This window comes from Arachis hypogaea, chromosome 11, assembly GCF_003086295.3.
Source record: "Arachis hypogaea cultivar Tifrunner chromosome 11, arahy.Tifrunner.gnm2.J5K5, whole genome shotgun sequence".
In the NCBI taxonomy this organism is placed as follows: domain Eukaryota; kingdom Viridiplantae; phylum Streptophyta; class Magnoliopsida; order Fabales; family Fabaceae; genus Arachis; species Arachis hypogaea.
In genome coordinates this window covers 107,924,851-107,944,015 of record NC_092046.1, presented here as the reverse complement: position 1 = coordinate 107,944,015, position 19,165 = coordinate 107,924,851, and the positions used below count along the sequence as shown (strand labels likewise).

Sequence of the window (19,165 nt, the reverse complement as noted above, 5' to 3'; positions counted from 1 at the left end):
AATCTACTCTATTGTAAATCTGCTTAATTACTTTCTGATGTGTGAGCATCTTGTACCCTTTTTTCCCTTCATTTTCAAGTTGTTTTCAGTTAGAATTCATTAAATTTTATTATGTTTTAGTGCAAAAATCCTCTTTGGATGCTACTTTGAGTTGTTTTAGTGTTTCTATAATTTCAGGTGAAATTTGGAGAAATTTGGCAGAGTTTAGAGCAAAAAGAAAAAGATTTGAAGCTGCCCCCCTGGACGCTAAACGCCAAGCCAGCAAGTCAGCATTCCAGGGACATCTCTGCCTGGGCGTTTAGCGCCAGACAGTCCGAATTGAAGCCCACACTTTTGGAGCATCTCTAGTGGATTTAGCTTTTATTAGTTATCTTTTCTTTTATTTTCATAATTTTTATTTACAAACAATATCTTTTAGTTTTAGGATTTATTATTTTATTTTATTTTCAAATCTAATTAGGTTAGATATAAAAGGAAAAAAGATTCACCCTTTGAAAGAGATTCGGATCTTCTCTCTTCTGCACTTTTCAGAATCCTTGTTTTCTCTGTAAGTCCCGAGCCACTAAACCTCCTTAGTTAAGATTAGAAGATATGTTTATTTCTATGGATTAATAGTATTATTCTTCTATTTTAATTAATGTACTGATTCAATTTCAAGGATTACTTTTGTCCTTAATTTTATGAATCTGGGTGGAACGAGAGTATGACCCTTATTCTAGATGCGTTCTTTTGACCCTTGAGAGAGGTCTCTCACCTGAACACGGCTTGAAAGTAAATTTCTCCTAAATTGTTAATTACTTGAACTAAGCTGGATACGTGACATATAATCTGTTTACCTTTGAGTAATTAGGGTTTCTGTGGCCATAAACTAGATTTAAACTTAACCCTCTAATTGGAATCAAGTGACAAAGAGACTGGTGGTTGATGAAGGTTAGAGGAGACTAAATCACTAAGGGATTAAGGTTTAGTCAATTATAGTTTGCCATGAAATGAATCTTACATGATTAAAATAGTTGGTAAGAAAACTTAATCTGAACAAGTGAACATCTCCGATACCTTAACTATTTCTCTCATTGATTTCTACACCAAACTCATTATTTTCTTTCTTTACTGCTGAGAGGATATTTTATACGCTTTTTGGCATCATTTTCATATAGTTTTCATGACGTTTTGTTTATGTTTTATTATGTTTTCTTAAGTTTTAGTGCAAAATTCACATTTTTGGATTCTACTTTGAGTTTGTGTGTTTTATGGTGATTTCATATATTTTCTGGCTAAAATTGAGGAGCTTGAGCAAAAGTCTGATTCAAAAGCAGAGAAAGGACTACAGATAATATTAGGATCTGACCTCTGTGCACTCTAAAAAGCTTTTCTGGAGCTACAGAAGTCCAAATGGCGTGCTTTCAACAGCTATGAAAAGCTAACATCTAGGACTTTCCAGAAAAATATAATAGTCCATACTTTGTTTTGGAATTGAAGGCCCAAAACTGGCATTCAACGCCAGCCACCAGCCCTATTCCTGGCGTCCAGCGCCCACAGGGGAGCAACTGGAGTCCAACGCCCAAAGGGGGGTCCCTAGCCAGCGTTCAACGCCCCTAAGGGACACTAGCACGTGGGAGACACTCAAGCTCATCCCAAACACTCACCAAGTGGGCCCCAGAAGTAGATTTTCGCACTATCAACTTAGTTTACCATATTTCTGTAATCCTTAGTTATTAGATTAGTATATATAGGAGAAGATCAACCATGTTTAGGATCTCTCCAACATATCATATTTTCAAACCTTTCATTGTACAGTATGAGTCACTAACTTCCTAATGTTAAGGTTAGGAGCTCTGCTGAGTTTCATGGATCAATAATATTACTGTTTTCATTCGATATGTCTGATTCTATTCTCTTAGGCAACCTTGTTCTTCATCTTATGAATTGAGGGTGACCCGTGACAATCACTCGTGTTCTACATGGGTTCCGTGCGATTCCTGACCCAGATAGCGTTGAACTAAAGCAAGAGATTGCGTTGCAGATTCCAATAGAGCATCTGAGCAACTTTGGATATGTGACATATAATCCCGTTGACTATGAGTGCGTGAAGTTTCTGTGGCGTTAAGGCTAGAGTCAGAGAAGTATCACTTTCTGATCCAGAAGATCTGCCTTGTCTATGGCACCTTGACTTGGATCATGAAGGGGAGTGGACTACTTAGAGCTTCATCTTCTGCTATAGTGAGAAACCTAGAGGTGGCTTGATAAGAGGACATGAGTCATCTCAATATGGTAGATTGCTGCAGTAGATGAGGTTAACTTGATGAGAGGACATGAGTTAATCACTTATGGTTTCCATTAAAGGAATTAGAAGGTTATTGAAGAAGATAGTAAGAAAAGTTAATCCGGAAAGACAAAGCATCTCTGAAGCCTCAACCATTCTATCACCATTGAATTCTCGTTTAACCAGTAACATTTTATTTAATTATTCGTTTTATACACTTTTCGTGACAAACTATAATCTCTATCCGCCTAACTAAGATCTGTAAGGTGTCCACTGCTTGCTCAAACCAACAATCCTCGTGGGATCGACCCTGACTCACCTTAGGTATTACTTGGACGCCCCGGTATACTTGCCGGTCTATCTGTGCGAATTCTGCGGAGCCTGTTTCGTGCACCAAGTTTTTGGCGCCGTTGCCTGGGATTGTTCAGATTTGACAAACAACCGGATTATCTTGTTGCTTAGATTAGGTACATTTTAATTTTGTTTGAGTCTTTTATTTTCTTTTTTATCTTTATCTTTTTGTTTGAGTCTTTTGTTCTTGTTCTTGTTAAATTTCGAATTTTCTTGCTTTCTTTTCAAAAATTTTTTTCAAAAATAGTGTCTTTTGTTTGAGTCTTGTGTCAATTTTTAAGTTTGGTATTCTTTTTGAGTCATCTTGAGTCTTTAAGTTTCTTTTCTTTTCTTTTCGAAAATTAGAGTCTTTGATTTCAAAATTCTTAAGTTTAGTATCTTTTAGTTGTTTTCCTTTAAAATTTTCAAAATTAGTGTCTTTGATTTTCAAATTTTTTAAGTTTGGTGTCTTTTTGTTGTTCTTTATTTGCTTTAAATTTTCAAAAATCATCTTAGTGTTCTTTCTTGGTATTCAAGTTGTTCTTGTCTCTTTTCTTATTTTGATCTTAAAATTTTTAAGATTGGTGTCTTTTGGTAGTTTTCTTTTTAAGTTTTCGAAAATTTAGTGTTTTAGATTTAAAAATTTTAAGTTTGGTGTCTTTTGGTTGTTTTTCTCTTTCTTCATTAATTCAAAAAAATAAAAAAATATATTTTTTATCTTTACTTCAAATTATTTTCGAAAATTTTAACAAAAATTTCAATTTTTAATTTCAAATTATTATCTTATCTTATCTTAATTTCAAATTTCAAATTTCAAATATCATCTTTTTATATCTTATCATATCTTTCTTTTAATTTGATTCTATCTTACCTTATCTTTCTTTTAAAATTTAAAATTCAAAACTTTTTCAAATCTTTATCTTATCTTTTGTTATCCTTCATTTAATTTCAAATCATTATCTTATCTTATCTTAATTTTAAATTTCAAATCTTTTCAAAAATCAAATCTTTTTCAAATCTTTATCTTATCTTGTTTTAAATTCACATTTTAAAATTCAAATTTCAAATTCTTATCTTATCTTAATTCAATTTCAAATTTCAAAATCAAAATCTTTTTCAAATCTTATCTTATTTTCAAATCTTTCTTAATTAGTTACTTGTTTTCTCTTTCTTCTTTTTCAAAACTTCTTAACTAATTCTTCTCTCTCCTATTTTCGAAAACTTTCCTTCTATTTATCTCTCTTCTTTTTCGAAATTCATCATTCAATTTTTAAATCTTTTTAGTTAAATAGATTTTATTTTCGAATTCAATTAACAAATAAAATAAAAACAAAAATATTTTAGTTCTAGTTTCTCTTTTCTCTTCTTAAGTTTCGAATTCTCTACCCCTTTATTCGAATTCTTCTTCTCTTCTCTCTATCTTCATTCTTCCTTCTTTTTCACATCTCACAGGGAGTCCTCTATTCTTGAACATAGAGCTTCCATTCTTCTTCTTGCTTGTTTTCTTTTTCTTGTTTATGAGCAGGAAAAAGGATAAAGAACCTCTCTTTGATCTTAATCCTGAACCTGAGAGGACCTTAAGAAAGCATTTACAACAATTTAAAGCATAACATTCCGGAGGAAACCTCACAGAGCTATTCGAACAAGAGGCTGAAAACACAGATATGGCAGCTAAGCCGAATAATAGAGGAGATGCAAGGAAGGTTCTTGGTGACTTCATTGCACCAACTTCTGACCTCTATGGAAGAAGATCCATACCTTCCATTAGAGCAAATAACTTTGAGCTAAAGCCTCAGTTAGTCTCTCTCTTGCAATAGAATTGTAAATTTCATGGACTTCCACTGGAAGATCCACATCAGTTCCTATCTGAATTCTTGCAGATCTGTGACACTATTAAGACTAATGGAGTGGATCCTGAGGTCTACAAACTTATGATTTTCCCTTTTGCTATTAGAGATAGAGCTAAGATATGGTTGGATTCTCAACCTAAGGAAAGCCTGGACTTTTGGAAAAAGTTGGCCAATGCCTTCTTGGCCAAGTTCTTTCCACCTCAAAAGATGAGCAAGATCAGGGTGCAAGTTCAAACTTTCAGATAAAAAGAGGGTGAATCCCTCTATGAAGCTTGGGAAAGATACAAACAACTGATCAGGAGGTGTCCTCCTGACATGCTCTCAGAATGGTTTATCCTAGGAATCTTCTATGATGGTCTATTGGTGCACGAAATCGTGATCGTTCATTCCTTGGTAACGGCGCCAAAAACCTGATACGCATGTTCATAATCTTAATTCTTTGTCACAACTTTGCACAACTAACCAGCAAGTGCACTGGGTCGTCCAAGTAATAAACCTTACGTGAGTAAGGGTCGATCCCACGGAGATTGTCGGCTTGAAGCAAGCTATGGTCACCTTGTAAATCTCAGTCAGGCGGATTCAATTGGTTATGGAGATTTGATAATTAAAATATAATTAAAATATAAAATAGGATAGAGATACTTTTGCAATTCATTGGTGGGAGTTTCAGATAAGCGTATGGAGATGCTTTTGTTCCTTCTGAATCTCTGCTTTCCTACTGCTTTCATCCAATCCTTCATATTCCCTTCCATGGCAAGCTTTATGTAGGGCATCACCATTGTCAATGGCTACTTCCTGTCCTCTCAGTGAAAATGGTCGAAAATGCGCTGTCACCGCACGGCTAATCATCTGTCGCTTCTCGATCATACTGGAATAGGATTCAGTAATCCTTTTGCGTCTGTCACTATGCCCAGCACTCGCGAGTTTGAAGCTCGTCACAGCCATCCCTTCCCAGATCCTACTCAGAATACCACAGACAAGGTTTAAACTTTCCGGATCTCAAGAACGGCCGCCAATAATTCTAGCCTACACCACGAAGACTCTGATCATGAATCAGAAGGCTAAGAGATATGCATTCAAGCTTGTTTTCATGTAGAACGGAAGTGGTTGTCAGGCACGCGTTCATAAGTGAGAATGGTGATGAGCGTCACATAATCATCACATTCATCATGTTCTTGTGTGCGAATGGATATCCTAAAGAAGAAATAGGTTTGAATTGAATAGAAAAACAATAGTACTCTACATTAATTCATGAGGAACAGCAGAGCTCCACACCTTAATCTATAGTGTGTAGAAACTCTACCGTTGAAAATACATAAGTGCAAATAGGGTAGACATGGCTGAGTGGCCAGCCTCCCATGGAGGTCTCAGAATGTAAAAGTTACATAATGTGTTCCAGAGATGTAAAATAAATCACTTAAAGTAGTTTTTATACTAAACTAGTAACTAGGGTTTACAGAAATGAGTAAATGATGCAGAAATCCACTTCCGGGCGCACTTGGTGTGTGCTTGGGCTGAGCATTGAAGCTTTCACGTGTAGAGGTATTTCTTGGAGTTAAACGCCAGTTTGTAACCTATTTCTGGCGTTTAACTCTGCTTTGCAACTTGTTTCTGGCGTTTAACGCCAGAATAGGGTAGAGAGCTGGCGTTGAACGCCAGTTTGTGTAATCTAAACTCGGGCAAAGTATGGACTATTATATATTTCTAAAAATTCCTGGATGTCTACTTTCCAACGCAATTGAGAGAGCGCCATTTGGACTTCTGTAGCTCTAGAAAATGCACTTTGAGTGCAGGGAGGTTAGAATCCAACAGCATCTGCAGTCCTTCTTCAGCCTCTGAATTTGATTTTTGCTCAAGTCCCTCAATTTCAACCAGAAATTACTTGAAATCACAGAAAAATACACAAACTCATAGTAAATTCCAGAAATGTGATTTTTATTTAAAAACTAATAAAAATATATTAAAAACTAACTAAATCATACTAAATACTATGTAAAAACAATGCCAAAAAGCGTATAAATTATCCGCTCATCACAACACCAAACTTAAATTGTTGCTTGTCCCTAAGCAACTGAAAAGCAAATAGGATAAAAAGAAGAGAATATACTATAAATTCCAAAATATCAATGAAACTTAGCTCCAATCAGATGAGCGGGACTAGTAGTTTTTTGTCTCTTGAATAGTTTTGGCATCTCACTTTATCCATTGAATTTCAGAATGATTGGCATTTATAGGAACTTAGATTTTAGATAGTGTTATTGATTCTCCTAGTTCTGTATGTTGATTCTTGAACACAGCTACTTTATGAGTCTTGGCTGTGGCCCTAAGCACTCTGTTTTCCAGTATTACCACCGGATACATACATGCCACAGACACATAACTGGGTGAACCTTTTCAGATTGTGACTTAGCTTTGCTAAAGCCCCCAATTAGAGGTGTCCAGGGTTCTTAAGCACACCCTTTTTTTGCTTTGGACCTTGACTTTAACCGCTCAGTCTCAAGTTTTCACTTGACACCTTCACGCCACAAGCACATGGTTAGGGACAGCTTGGTTTAGCCGCTTAGGCCAGGATTTTATTCCTTTAGGCCCTCCTATCCACTGATGCTCAAAGCCTTGGATCCTTTTTATCACCCTTGCCTTTTGGTTTTAAGGGCTATTGGCTTTTTGCTCTTGCCTTTTGGTTTAAAAAGCTTTTGGCTTTTCCTGCTTGCTTTTTCTTTTTCTTTCTTTTTTTTTTGCCATTTTTCTTCTCTTCTTTTTTTTTCGCAAGCTTTTGTATTCACTGCTTTTTCTTGCTTCAAGAATCAATTTTATGATTTTTCAGATTATCAATAACATTTCTCCTTTTTCATCATTCTTTCAAGAGCCAACATATTTAACATTCATAAACCACAATATCAAAAGACATATGCACTGTTCAAGCATTCATTCAGAAAACAAAAAGTATTATCACCACATCAAAATAATTAAACTAGTTTCAAGGATGAATTCGAAACCATGTACTTCTTGTTCTTTTGTTTTTAGAACAGTTTTCAATTAAGAGAGGTGATGGATTCATAGGACATTCATAGCTTTAAGACATAGACACTTAAACACTAATGATCATGTAATAAAGACACAAACATAAATAAACATGAAGCATAGTAAACGAAAAATAGGAAAATAAGAACAAGGAGATTAAGGAATGGGTCCACCTTAGTGAGGGTGGCGTCTTCCTCTTCTTGAAGAACCAATGGTACTCTTGAACTCCTCTATGTCTCTTCCTTGTCTTTGTTGCTCCTCCCTCATAGCTCTTTGATCTTCTCTAATCTCATGGAGGATGATGGAGTGCTCTTGGTGCTCCATCCTTAGTGATTTTGGTGCTCCTATCCTTAGCTGCTCCCAATAGTTGTGTGGAGGAAAATGTATCCCTTGAGGCATTTCAGGGATTTCTTGGTGAGGGAATTCCTCATGCTCTTGTTGAGGTCCATGAGTGGGCTCTCTTGTTGTGCAGTCAAATGCTCTACTACTGAGCTATGGACCCTTGAGATGAATCTCTCCATCTTCCATGACTCGGAGGTGGAAGCTTTTGTCTTCCCATTCCTCTTTCTAGAGGTTTCTTCGGCCTTAGATGCCATAAATGGTTATGGAAAAACAAAAAGCAATGCTTTTACCACACAAAACTTAAAAGGTTTGCTGATCCTCGAGCAAAAGAAGAGAAGAGGGAGTAGAAGAAGAAGAAAATAGATGAGATGGAGAGGTGGGAGTGGTTCGGCCAAAGGGGGGGTTTTAGGTGGTTATGATGTGTGAAAAGGAAGGAGTGATGGTTTGAATTTGAGTGGGTGGTGTAGGTGGGTTGTATGATGGTTTTGGAGGAGTAATGGAGGTAATTGGTGAATGGTATTTGAGGAAGAGTATTATGAAAAGGTGTGAAGAGGAGAGAAGAAGAGGTGGGGTAGGTGGGGATCCTGTGGGGTCCACAGATCCAGAGGGGCCAAGGATGTATCATCCCTGCTCCTATTAGGCATGTAAACACCCTTGTAGTGCAATCCTGGCGTTAAACGCCAGTTTGTTGCTTGTTTCTGGTGTTTAACGCCACTTCCATGCTCTGTTCTGGCGTTTAACACCAGCTTGATGCTTCTTTCTGGCGTTAAATGCCAGTTTGATGCTTTTTACTGGTGTTTAAACGCCAGTAAGTTCTTCCTCCAGGGTGAGCTGTTTTTAATTCTGTTTTTGATTTTTTCAGTAGTTTTTGTGACTCCACATGATCATCAACCTAAAAAATAAAATAACAATAGAAAATAAATAAATATATAACATTGGGTTGCCTCCCAACAAGCGCTTCTTTAATGTCAATAGCTTCACAGTGAGCTCTCATGGAGCCTCACAGATATTCAGAGCATTATTGGGACCTCCCAACACCAAACTTAGAGTTTGGTTGTGGCCTCCCAACACCAAACTTAGAGTTTGACTGTTGGGGCTTTGGTTGACTTTGCAGTGAGAGAAACTTTTCATGCTTCCTCTCCATGGTTACAGAAGGAGATCCTTGAGTTTTAAACACAAGGTTGTCCTCATTCAGTTGAAGGATCAATTCTCCTCTGTACACGTCAATCACAGCTCTTGTTGTGGCTAAGAAGGGTCTTCCAAGGATGATGGATTCATCCTCATCCTTCCCAGTATCTAGGATTTTGAAATCAGCAGGGATGTAAAGGCCTTCAACCTTTACTAATACGTCCTCTACTTGTCCATAAGCCTATTTTCTTGAGTTGTCTGCCATCTCCAATGAGATCCTGGCAGCTTGCACCTCAAATATTCCTAGTTTCTCTATTACAGAGAGTGGCATGAGGTTTATCCCTGATCCAAGGTCACATAGAGCCTTCTCCAAGGTCATGGTGCCTATGGTACAAGGTATTAAGAACTTTCCCAGATCCTGTTTCTTCTGAGGCAATATCAGTTGATCCAGATCACTCAGTTCATTGATGAGCAAGGGAGGTTCATCTTCCCAAGTCTCATTACCAAATAATTTGGCATTCAGCTTCATGATTGCATCAAGGTACTTGGCAACTTGCTCTTCAGTAACATCTTCATTCTCTTCAGAAGAAGAATACTCATCAGAGCTCATGAATGGCATAAGGAGGTTCAATGGAATCTCTATGGTCTCTAGATGAGCCTCAGATTCCTTTGGTTCCTCAAAGGAAAACTCCTTGTTGATCACTGGACGTCCCAGGAGGTCTTCCCCACTGGGATTCACGTCCTCTCCCTCCCTTGTAGGTTCGGCCATGATGGTTAAATCAATGGCCTTGCACTCTCTTTTTGGATTCTCTTCTGTATTGCTTGGGAGAGTACTAGGAGGAGTTTCAGTGACTCTTTTACTCAGCTGGCCCACTTGTGCCTCCAAATTTCTAATGGAGGATCTTATTTCATTCATAAAACTTAGAGTGGCCTTAGATAGATCAGAGACTATGTTTGCTAAGCTAGATGGATCTTGCTCAGAACTCTCTGTCTTTTGCTGAGTGGATGATGGAAAAGGCTTGCTATTGCTAAACCTGTTTCTTCCACCATTGTTAAAGCCTTGTTGAGGCTTTTGTTGATCCTTCCATGAGAATTTTGGATGATTCCTTCATGAGGGATTATACATGTTTCCATAGGGTTCACCCATGTAATTCACCTCTGCTATTGCAGGGTTCTCAGGATCATAAGCTTCTTCTTTAGAAGATGCCTCTTTAGTACTGTTGGATGATTCCTTCAATCCATTCAGACTCTGAGAGATCATATTAACTTGCTGAGTCAATATTTTATCCTGAGCCAATATGGCATTCAGAGTATCAATTTCAAGAACTCCCTTCCTCATAGGCGTCCCATTATTCACAGGATTCCTTTCAAAAGTGTACATGAACTGGTTATTTGCAACTATGTCAATGAGTTCTTGAGCTTCTGCAGGCATTTTCTTTAGGTGAATGGATCCATCTGTAGAATGGTCCAGTGACATCTTTGATAGCTCAGACAGACCATCATAGAATATATCCAGGATGGTCCATTCTGAAAGCATGTCAGAAGGACACTTTTTGGTCAGTTCCTTGTATCTTTCCCAAGCTTCATAGAAGGATTCACCTTCCTTCTGTCTGAAGGTTTGAACATCCACTCTAAGCTTACTAAGCTTTTGAGGAGGAAAGAACTTGGCTAAGAAAGCCGTGACCAGCTTATCCCAAGAGTTCAGGCTATCTTTAGGTTGGGAGTCCAACCATACTCTAGCTCTGTCTCTTACAGCAAATGGGAAAAGCATAAGCCTGTAGACTTCGGGATCAACCCCATTGGTCCTAACAGTATCACAGATCTGTAAGAATTCAGTTAAGAACTGAAAAGGATCTTCTGATGGAAGTCCATGAAACTTGCAATTCTGTTGCATCAGAGAAACTAATTGAGGTTTAAGCTCAAAATTGTTTGCTCCAATGGCAGGGATTGAGATGCTTCTTCCATGTAAATTGGAATTTGGTGCAGTAAAGTCACCAAGCATCTTCCTTGCATTGTTATTATTTTCGGCCATGTCTCCTTCTTTTTCGAAATTTTCAGTAAAGTCCTCTTCAGAGTGTTGTGTTTTAGCTTCTCTTAGATTCCTCTTCAGAGTCCTTTTAGGTTCCGGATCATCTTCAACAAGAATGTTCTTATCCTTGCTCTTGCTCATATGAAAAAGAAAAAAACAGAAAAGAAAATATGGAATCCTCTATGTCATAGTATAGAGATTCCTTTATGTGAGTAGAAGAAGAAAAGAATAGAAGAAGAGAAATTCGAACACTAGGAGGAAGAAAGGGTTCAAATTTTTAGATGAAGAGAAGTGTTAGTAAATAAATAAAATAATTAGAAAGATATGAGGGGGAGAGAATTTCGAAAATTAAAAGAAAAGAAAAGAAAATTATTTTTGTTTTTATTTTATTTATAAGTTAGAATTCGAAAATATTAGAAGAAATAAGATAAAATTAGAATTTAAAACAATTAGTTAATTAAAAAGATTTTTGAAAAAGGGGAAGGTAATTTTCGAAAATTAAGAGTGAAAAAGTGGTTAGGTGATTTTGAAAAAGATAAGAAATAAATTTAGAAAGATAAGAAGTTAGAAAGAGATTTTGAAATTAGAGTTTTAAAAAGATGTGATTTGAAAAAGATATGAATTAAAAAGATATGATTGGTAAACAATTTAAAAAGATTTGATTTTTGAAAAAGATATGATTGTAAAGATATGATTGAAAAGCTATTAAGAAGATTTGAAAATTAAATTTGAAAAGATAAGAGGTTAGAAAAAGATTTTGAAATCAAATTTTGAAAAAGATGTGCTTGAAACTTATTTTGAAAAAGATTTGAAAAAGAAATTTAAAAAGATTTGATTTTGAAAATTAAAGTTGATTACTTGACTAACAAGTAACAAAAAAGATATGATTTAAAATTTAAAGATTGAATCTTTCTTAAGAGGCAAGTAACAAACTTTAAAATTTTTAAATCAATCACATTAATTGTTAGTAAAGATTTTGAAATTATGAACAAGATAAGAAAAAGATTTTTGAAAATTAATTTGAAAATTTCAAATTTATGAAGAAAAAATGAAAAAGATTTGATTTTTGAAAAGGATTTGAAAAAGATAGAATTTTTAAATTGAAAATTTGATTTGACTCATAAGAAACAACTAGATTTTAAAAATTTTTGAAAAAGTCAACTCAAATTTTTGAATTTTATGAGTGAAAAAGGGAAAGATATATATTTTTTTATTTTTGAATTTTTTATGATGAAAGAGAAAAAAGGAAAGGATATATTTTTGATGTTTTTCTCTTCTTTTTTTTTCACTAAACAACAAGAATGAAAAAAGCATGAAGAATTAAGATCAAAACCAAAAATGCATGCAAAAACACTATGAATGTCAAGATGAACACCAAAAACACTTTGAATGTCAAGATGAACACCAAGAACTTATTTTTGAAAAATTTTCAAGAAAAGAAAACATGCAAGACACCAAACTTAAAAATTTTTATTCTTTAGACATTAATAATTCAAGAATGCATATGAAAAACAAGGAAAGACACAAAACAAGAAAATATGAAGATCAAACAAGAAGACTGGCCAAGAACGACTTGAAGATCATGAAGAATGCAATGCATGAAATTTTCGAAAATAAATTTTTTTAGAAAATTAAAAAGATGCAATTGACACCAAACTTAAAACTTGACTCTAGACTCAAACAAGAAACACAAAAATATTTTTGATTTTATGATTTTATAATTTTTTTCTGATTTTTTGAAAATTAATTGGGAAAAACGAAAAAGAAGAAATTTTTTTTTTGTATTTTTCGAAAATAAGAAGTAAAAAGCTTAAAATTAAAATAAAGTTACCTAATCTGAGCAACAAGATGAACCATCAGTTGTCCAAACTCGAACAATCCCCGGCAACGGCGCCAAAAACTTGGTGCGCAGAAATCATGATAGTTCCATTCCTTGGTAACGGTGCTAAAAACTTTATACGCACATTCATAATCTTAATTCTTTGTCACAACTTCGCACAACTGACCAGCAAGTGCACTGGGTCGTCCAAGTAATAAACCTTATGTGAGTAAGGGTCGATCCCACGGGGATTGTCGGCTTGAAGCAAGCTATGGTCACCTTGTAAATCTCAGTCAGGCGGATTCAAATGTATTAAGAGATTATAGTGTACTAAAAGATAATTAAAATAGGATAGAGATACTTATGTAATTCATTGGTGAGAGTTTTAGATAAGCGTATAGAGATGCTTTTGTTCCTCTGAACCTCTGCTTTCTCGCTGTCTTCATCCAACCATTCCTACTCCTTTCCATGGCAAGCTTTATGTAGGGCATCACCGTTGTCAATGGCTACATCCCATCCTCTCTGTGAAAATGGTCCAATGCGCTGTCACTGCATGGCTAATCATCTGTCGGTTCTCGATCATACTGGAATAGGATTTACTATCCTTTTGCGTCTGTCACTACGCCCAGCACTCGCGAGTTTAAAGATCGTCACAGCCATCCCTTCCCAGATCCTACCCGGAATACCACAGACAAGGTTTAGACTTTTCGGATCTCAGGAATGGCCATCCATGGGTTCTAACTTATACCACGAAGATTCTAATATCTCGGACTCGGTCCTCTGTATTAGATATCTAAGAGATACTCATTCTAGCTTGTTTGCATGTAGAACGGAAGTGTTTGTCAGGCACGCGTTCATAGGTGAGAATGATGATGAGCGTCACATAATCATCACATTCATCATGTTCTTGGGTGCGAATGGATATCTTAGAGAAGGAATAAGCTTGAATTGAATAGAAAAATAGTAGTACTTTGTATTAATTCATGAGGAACAGCAGAGCTCCACACCTTAATCTATGGAGTGTAGAAACTCTACCGTTGAAAATACATAAGTGATAAGGTTCAGGCATGGCCGAATGGCCAGCCCCCAAACGTGATCTAAAGATAAAACTAAAGATAATCCAAAGATGTAAATACAATAGTAAAAAGTCCTATTTATACTAAACTAGTTACTAGGGTTTACAGAAATGAGTAAATGATGCAGAAATCCACTTATGGGACCCACTTGGTGTGTGGTTGGGCTGAGCATTGAGCTTTATACATGTAGAGGCTTCTCTTAGAGTTGAACGCCAGTTTGTAACCAGTTTCTGGCGTTTAACTCCACTTTGCAACCTGTTTCTGGCATTTAACTCTAGAATGCAGCATGGAACTGGCGTTGAACGCCAGTTTACATCATCTATTCGTAATTAAAGTATGGACTATTATATATTGTTGGAAATCTCTGGATGTCTACTTTCCAACGCAATTGAGAGCGCGCCATTCAGAGTTCTGTAGCTCCAGAAAATCCACTTTGAGTGCAGGGAGGTCAGAATCCAACAGCATCTGCAGTCCTTCTTCAACCTCTGAATCTGATTTTTGCTCAAGTCCCTCAATTTCAGCCAGAAAATACCTGAAATTATAGAAAAACAGAAAAACTCATAGTAAAGTCCAGAAATGTGAATTTTAATTAAAAAATAATAAAAATATACTAAAAACTAACTAAATTATACTGAAAACTATGTAAAAACAATGCCAAAAAATATATAAATTATCCGCTCATCAGTGCTCCATCCTTAGTTGTCCCATGTTGGAGCTTAATTCTCCTAGGGAAGTATTGATTTGCTCCCAATAGTTTTGTGGAGGAAAGTGCATCCCCTGAGGCATCTCAGGGATTTCATGGTGAGGAATTTCCTCATGCTCATGTTGAGGTCCATGATCTCTTATTTGCTCCATCCTTTTCTTAGTGATGGGCTTATCCTCTTCAATGAGGATGTCTCCCTCTATGTCAACTCCAGCCGAATTGCAGAGGTGGCATATGAGGTGAGGAAAGGCTAACCTTGCCCAAGTGGAGGACTTGTCAGCCACCTTGTAAAGTTCTTGAGGTATAATCTCATGAACTTCCACCTCCTCTCCAATGATGATACTATGGATCATGATGGCCCGGTCTATAGTAACTTCAGACCGGTTACTAGTAGGAATGATTGAGCGTTGAATGAACTCTAGCCATCCCCTAGCCACTGGTTTGAGGTCATGCCTTCTTAATTGAACCGGCTTGCCTCTTGAGTCAATTTTCCATTGAGCTCCTTCCTCACATATGTTTATGAGGACTTGGTCCAACCTTTGATCAAAGTTGACCCTTCTTGTGTAAGGGCGTGCGTTCTTTTCCATCATTGGCAAGTTGAATGCTAGCCTTACATTTTCCGGACTGAAGTCTAAGTATTTCCCCCGAACCATGGTGAGCCAATGCTTTGGATTCGGGTTCACACTTTGATCATGGTTCCTAGTGATCCATGCGTTTGCATAGAACTTTTGAACCATCAAGATCCCGACTTGTTGAATGGGGTTGGTGAGAACTTCCCAACCTCTTCTTTGGATCTCAAGTCGGATCTCCGGATACTCATTCTTTTTGAGCTTGAAAGGAACCTCAGAGATCACTTTCTTCTTGGCTACAACTTCATAGAAGTGGTCTTGATGGACCTTTGAGATGAATCTCTCCATCTTCCATGACTCAGAGGTGGAAGCAATTGCCTTCCCTTTCCTCTTTCTTGAGGTTTTTTCTGACCTTAGGTGCTATTAATGGTTATAGAAAAACAAAAAGCTATGCTTTTGCCACACCAAACTTAAAATGTTTGCTCGTCCCCGAGTAAAAGAAGAAAGAAAGAAGGAGAAGAAGAAGAGAAATAGAGGAGAGGGAGAGAGGGGTGTATTCGGCCAAGGGGAAGAAGAGGGGGTTGTGTTGTGTGAAAAATGAAGAAGGAAAGGGGGGTTTATATAGGGTGGGATGGGATTTAGGGTTCGGCCATTAGGGTTAGATTTGGGAAGGAAAATAGTTTGAATTTTGAAGGTAGGTGGGGTTTATGGGGAAGAGAGGATGGATGTGAGTGGTGAAGAGGTGATGGGAAAGAGTGATTGAGGTGATTGGTGAAGGGTATTTAGGGAAGAGAGTTATGAAAAGGTGTGAAGATGAGAGAAGAAGATGTGGGGATCCTGTGGGGTCCACAGATTCTGAGGGGATCCTATGGGGTCCACAGATCAAGTGGGGTCAAGGACTTAACATCCCTGCTCCAATTAGGCGTGTAAAACGCCCTTGCTGTGCAATCCTGGCGTTTAACGCCAGATTGCTGCTTGTTTCTGGCATTAAACGCCCAAATGTAGCCTGTTTCTAGCGTTTAACGCCAGGCAGATGCTTGTTTCTGGCGTTAAACGCCAGACTGCTCTCCTCCAGGGTGTGCTATTTTCAATGCTATTTTTCATTTTGTTTTTGATTTTTCAGTAGTTTTTTGTGACTTCACATGATCATCAACCTAATAAAACACGAAATAACAAAAAGAAAATAAAATAGATATGATTAAATAACATTGGGTTGCCTCCCAACAAGCGCTTCTTTAATGTCAATAGCTTGACAGTGAGCTCTCATGGAGCCTCATAGATAATCAGAGTAAGTTGGAACCTCCCAACACCAAACTTAGAGTTTGAATGTGAGGGTTCAACACCAAACTTACAGTTTGGTTGTGGCCTCCCAACACCAAATTTAGAGTTTGACTGTGGGGGCTTTGGTTGATTCTGCAGTGAGAGAAGCTTTTCATGTTTCCTCTCCATGGTTACAGAAGGAGATCCTTGAGTTTTAAACACAAGGTTGTCCTCATTCAGTTGGAGGACCAACTCTCCTCTGTCCACATCAATCACAGCTCGGAAGGGTCTTCCAAGGATGGTGGATTCATCCTCATCCTTCCCAGTGTCTAGGATTATGAAATCAGCAGGGATGTAAAGGCCTTCAACCTTTACTAACACATCCTCTACTTATCCATAAGCCTGTTTTCTTGAGTTGTCTGCCATCTCTAATGAGATTCTAGCAGCTTGCACCTCAAAGATCCCAAGTTTCTCCATTACAGAGAGTGGCATTAAGTTTATTCCTGACCCCAGGTCACACAGAGCCTTCTCAAAGGTCATGGTGCCTACGGTACAGGGTATTAAGTATTTGCCAGGATCCTATTTCTTTTGAGGCAATTTCTGCCTATCCAATGCATTTAGTTCATTGGTGAGCAAGGGAGGTTCATCTTCCCAAGTCTCCTTACCAAATAGCTTGGCATTTAGCTTCATGATTGTACCAAGGTATTTAGCAACTTGCTCTTCAGTAATGTCTTCATCTTCTTCAGAGGAAGAATACTCATCAGAGCTCATGAAGGGCAGAAGGAGGTTCAATGGAATCTCTATGGTTTCTAGATGAGCCTCAGATTCCTTTGGTTCCTCAAAGGGATACTCCTTATTGGTCACTGAACGTCCCAGGAGGTCTTCCTCACTAGTATTCACGTCCTCTTCCTCCCTTGTAGGTTCGGCCACACCATGTAAGGCTATGGCCTTGCACTCTCTTTTTGGATTTTCTTCTGTATTGCTTGGGAGAGTACTAGGAGGGATTTTAGTGACTCTTTTACTCAGCTGGCCCACTTGTGCCTCCAAATTCCTAATGGAGGACCTTGTTTCATTCACGAAACTCACAGTGGCCTTAAATAGATCAGAGAATATATTTGCTAAGCTAGATGGGTTCTGCTCAGAATTCTCTGTCTGTTGCTGAGTGGATGATGGAAAAGGTTTGCTATTGCTAAACCTGTTTCTTCCACCATTATTAAAGTCTTGTTGAGGCTTTTGTTGATCCTTCCATGAGAAATTTGGATGATTTCTCCATGAGGGATTATAGGAGTTTCCATAGGGTTCACCCATGTAATTCACCTCTGCTATTGCAGGGTTCTCAGGATCATAAGCTTCTTCTTCAGAAGATGCCTCTTTAGTACTGTTGGATGATTCCTTCAATCCATTCAGACTCTGATAGATCATATTGACTTGCTGAGTCAATATTTTATTCTGAGCTAATATGGCATTCAGAGTATCAATTTCAAGAACTCCCTTCCTCTGAGGCGTCCCATTACTCACAGGATTCCTTTCAAAAGTGTACATGAACTGGTTATTAGCAACCATGTCAATGAGTTCTTGAGCTTCTCCAGGTGTTTTCTTTAGGTGAATGGATCTACCTGTAGAATGTTCCAATAATATTTTAGATAATTCAGACAGACCATCATAGAATATATCCAGGATGGTCCATTCTGAAAGCATGTTAGAAGGACACTTTTTGGTCAGTTCCTTGTATCTCTCCCAAGCTTCATAGAGGGATTCACCTTCTTTCTATTTGAAGGTTTGAACATCCACTCTAAGCTTGCTAAGCTTTTGAGGAGGAAAGAACTTGGCTAAGAAAGCCGTGACCAGCTTATCCTAAGAGTTCAGGCTATCCTTAGGTTGAGAGTCCAACCATATTCTAACTCTGTCTCTTACAGCAAACCGGAAAAGCATGAGCCTGTAGACCTCGGGATCAACCCCATTGGTCTTAACAGTATCACAGATTTGCAAGAATTCAGTTAAGAACTGAAAAGGATCTTCTGATGGAAGTCCATAAAACTTGCAGTTCTGTTGCATCAGAGAAACTAATTGAGGTTTCAGCTCAAGGTTGTTTGCTCCAATGGCAGGGATTGAGATGCTTTTTTCCATGTAAATTGGAATTTGGTGCAGTGAAGTCACCAAGCATCTTCCTTGCATTGTTATTATTTTCAGCCATGTCTCCTACTTTTTAAAAAATTTCTATCAGATTTTCTCCAGAGAGTTGTGATGAGCGGATAATTTATACTCTTTTTGGCGTTGTTTTTACATAGTTTTTAGTATGATTTGGTTAGTTTTTAGTATATTTTTATTAGTTTTTAAATAAAATTCACATTTCTGGACTTTACTATGAGTTTGTGTGTTTTTCTGTGATTTGGTTAGTTTTGAAGAAGGACTGCAGATGCTATTGGATTCTGACCTCGCTTCACTCAAAATGGGTTTTCTGGAGCTACAAAACTCTAAATGGCGCGTTCTTAATTGCGTTGGAAAGTAGACATCCAGGGCTTTCCAGCAATATATAATAGTCCATGCTTTGCCCGAGTTTAGATGATGCAAACTGGCGTTCAACACCAGTTCCATGTTGCATTCTGGAGTTAAACGCCAGGATTGCACAGCAAGGGCGTTTTACATGCCTAATTGGAGCAGGGATGTTAAGTCCTTGACCCCACTTGATCTATGGACCGCACAGGATCCCCTCAGGATCTGTGAACACCACAGGATCCCCACATCTTCTTCTCTCTTCTTCACACCTTTTCATAA

At 37.5% G+C, this 19,165-nt stretch overlaps 2 non-coding genes across 2 annotated transcripts; both read left to right on the top strand.

Annotated features, from left to right (window-relative positions):
- The first annotated feature begins 10,465 nt into the window (after positions 1 to 10,465).
- LOC112725843 (small nucleolar RNA R71) lies at positions 10,466 to 10,573 on the top strand. The gene has a single exon (XR_003164925.1). It is a non-coding gene; the product is annotated as a small nucleolar RNA R71 (small nucleolar RNA).
- Positions 10,574 to 18,082: 7,509 nt separating this feature from the next.
- LOC112725874 (small nucleolar RNA R71) lies at positions 18,083 to 18,190 on the top strand. The gene has a single exon (XR_003164955.1). It is a non-coding gene; the product is annotated as a small nucleolar RNA R71 (small nucleolar RNA).
- Positions 18,191 to 19,165: the final 975 nt, after the last annotated feature.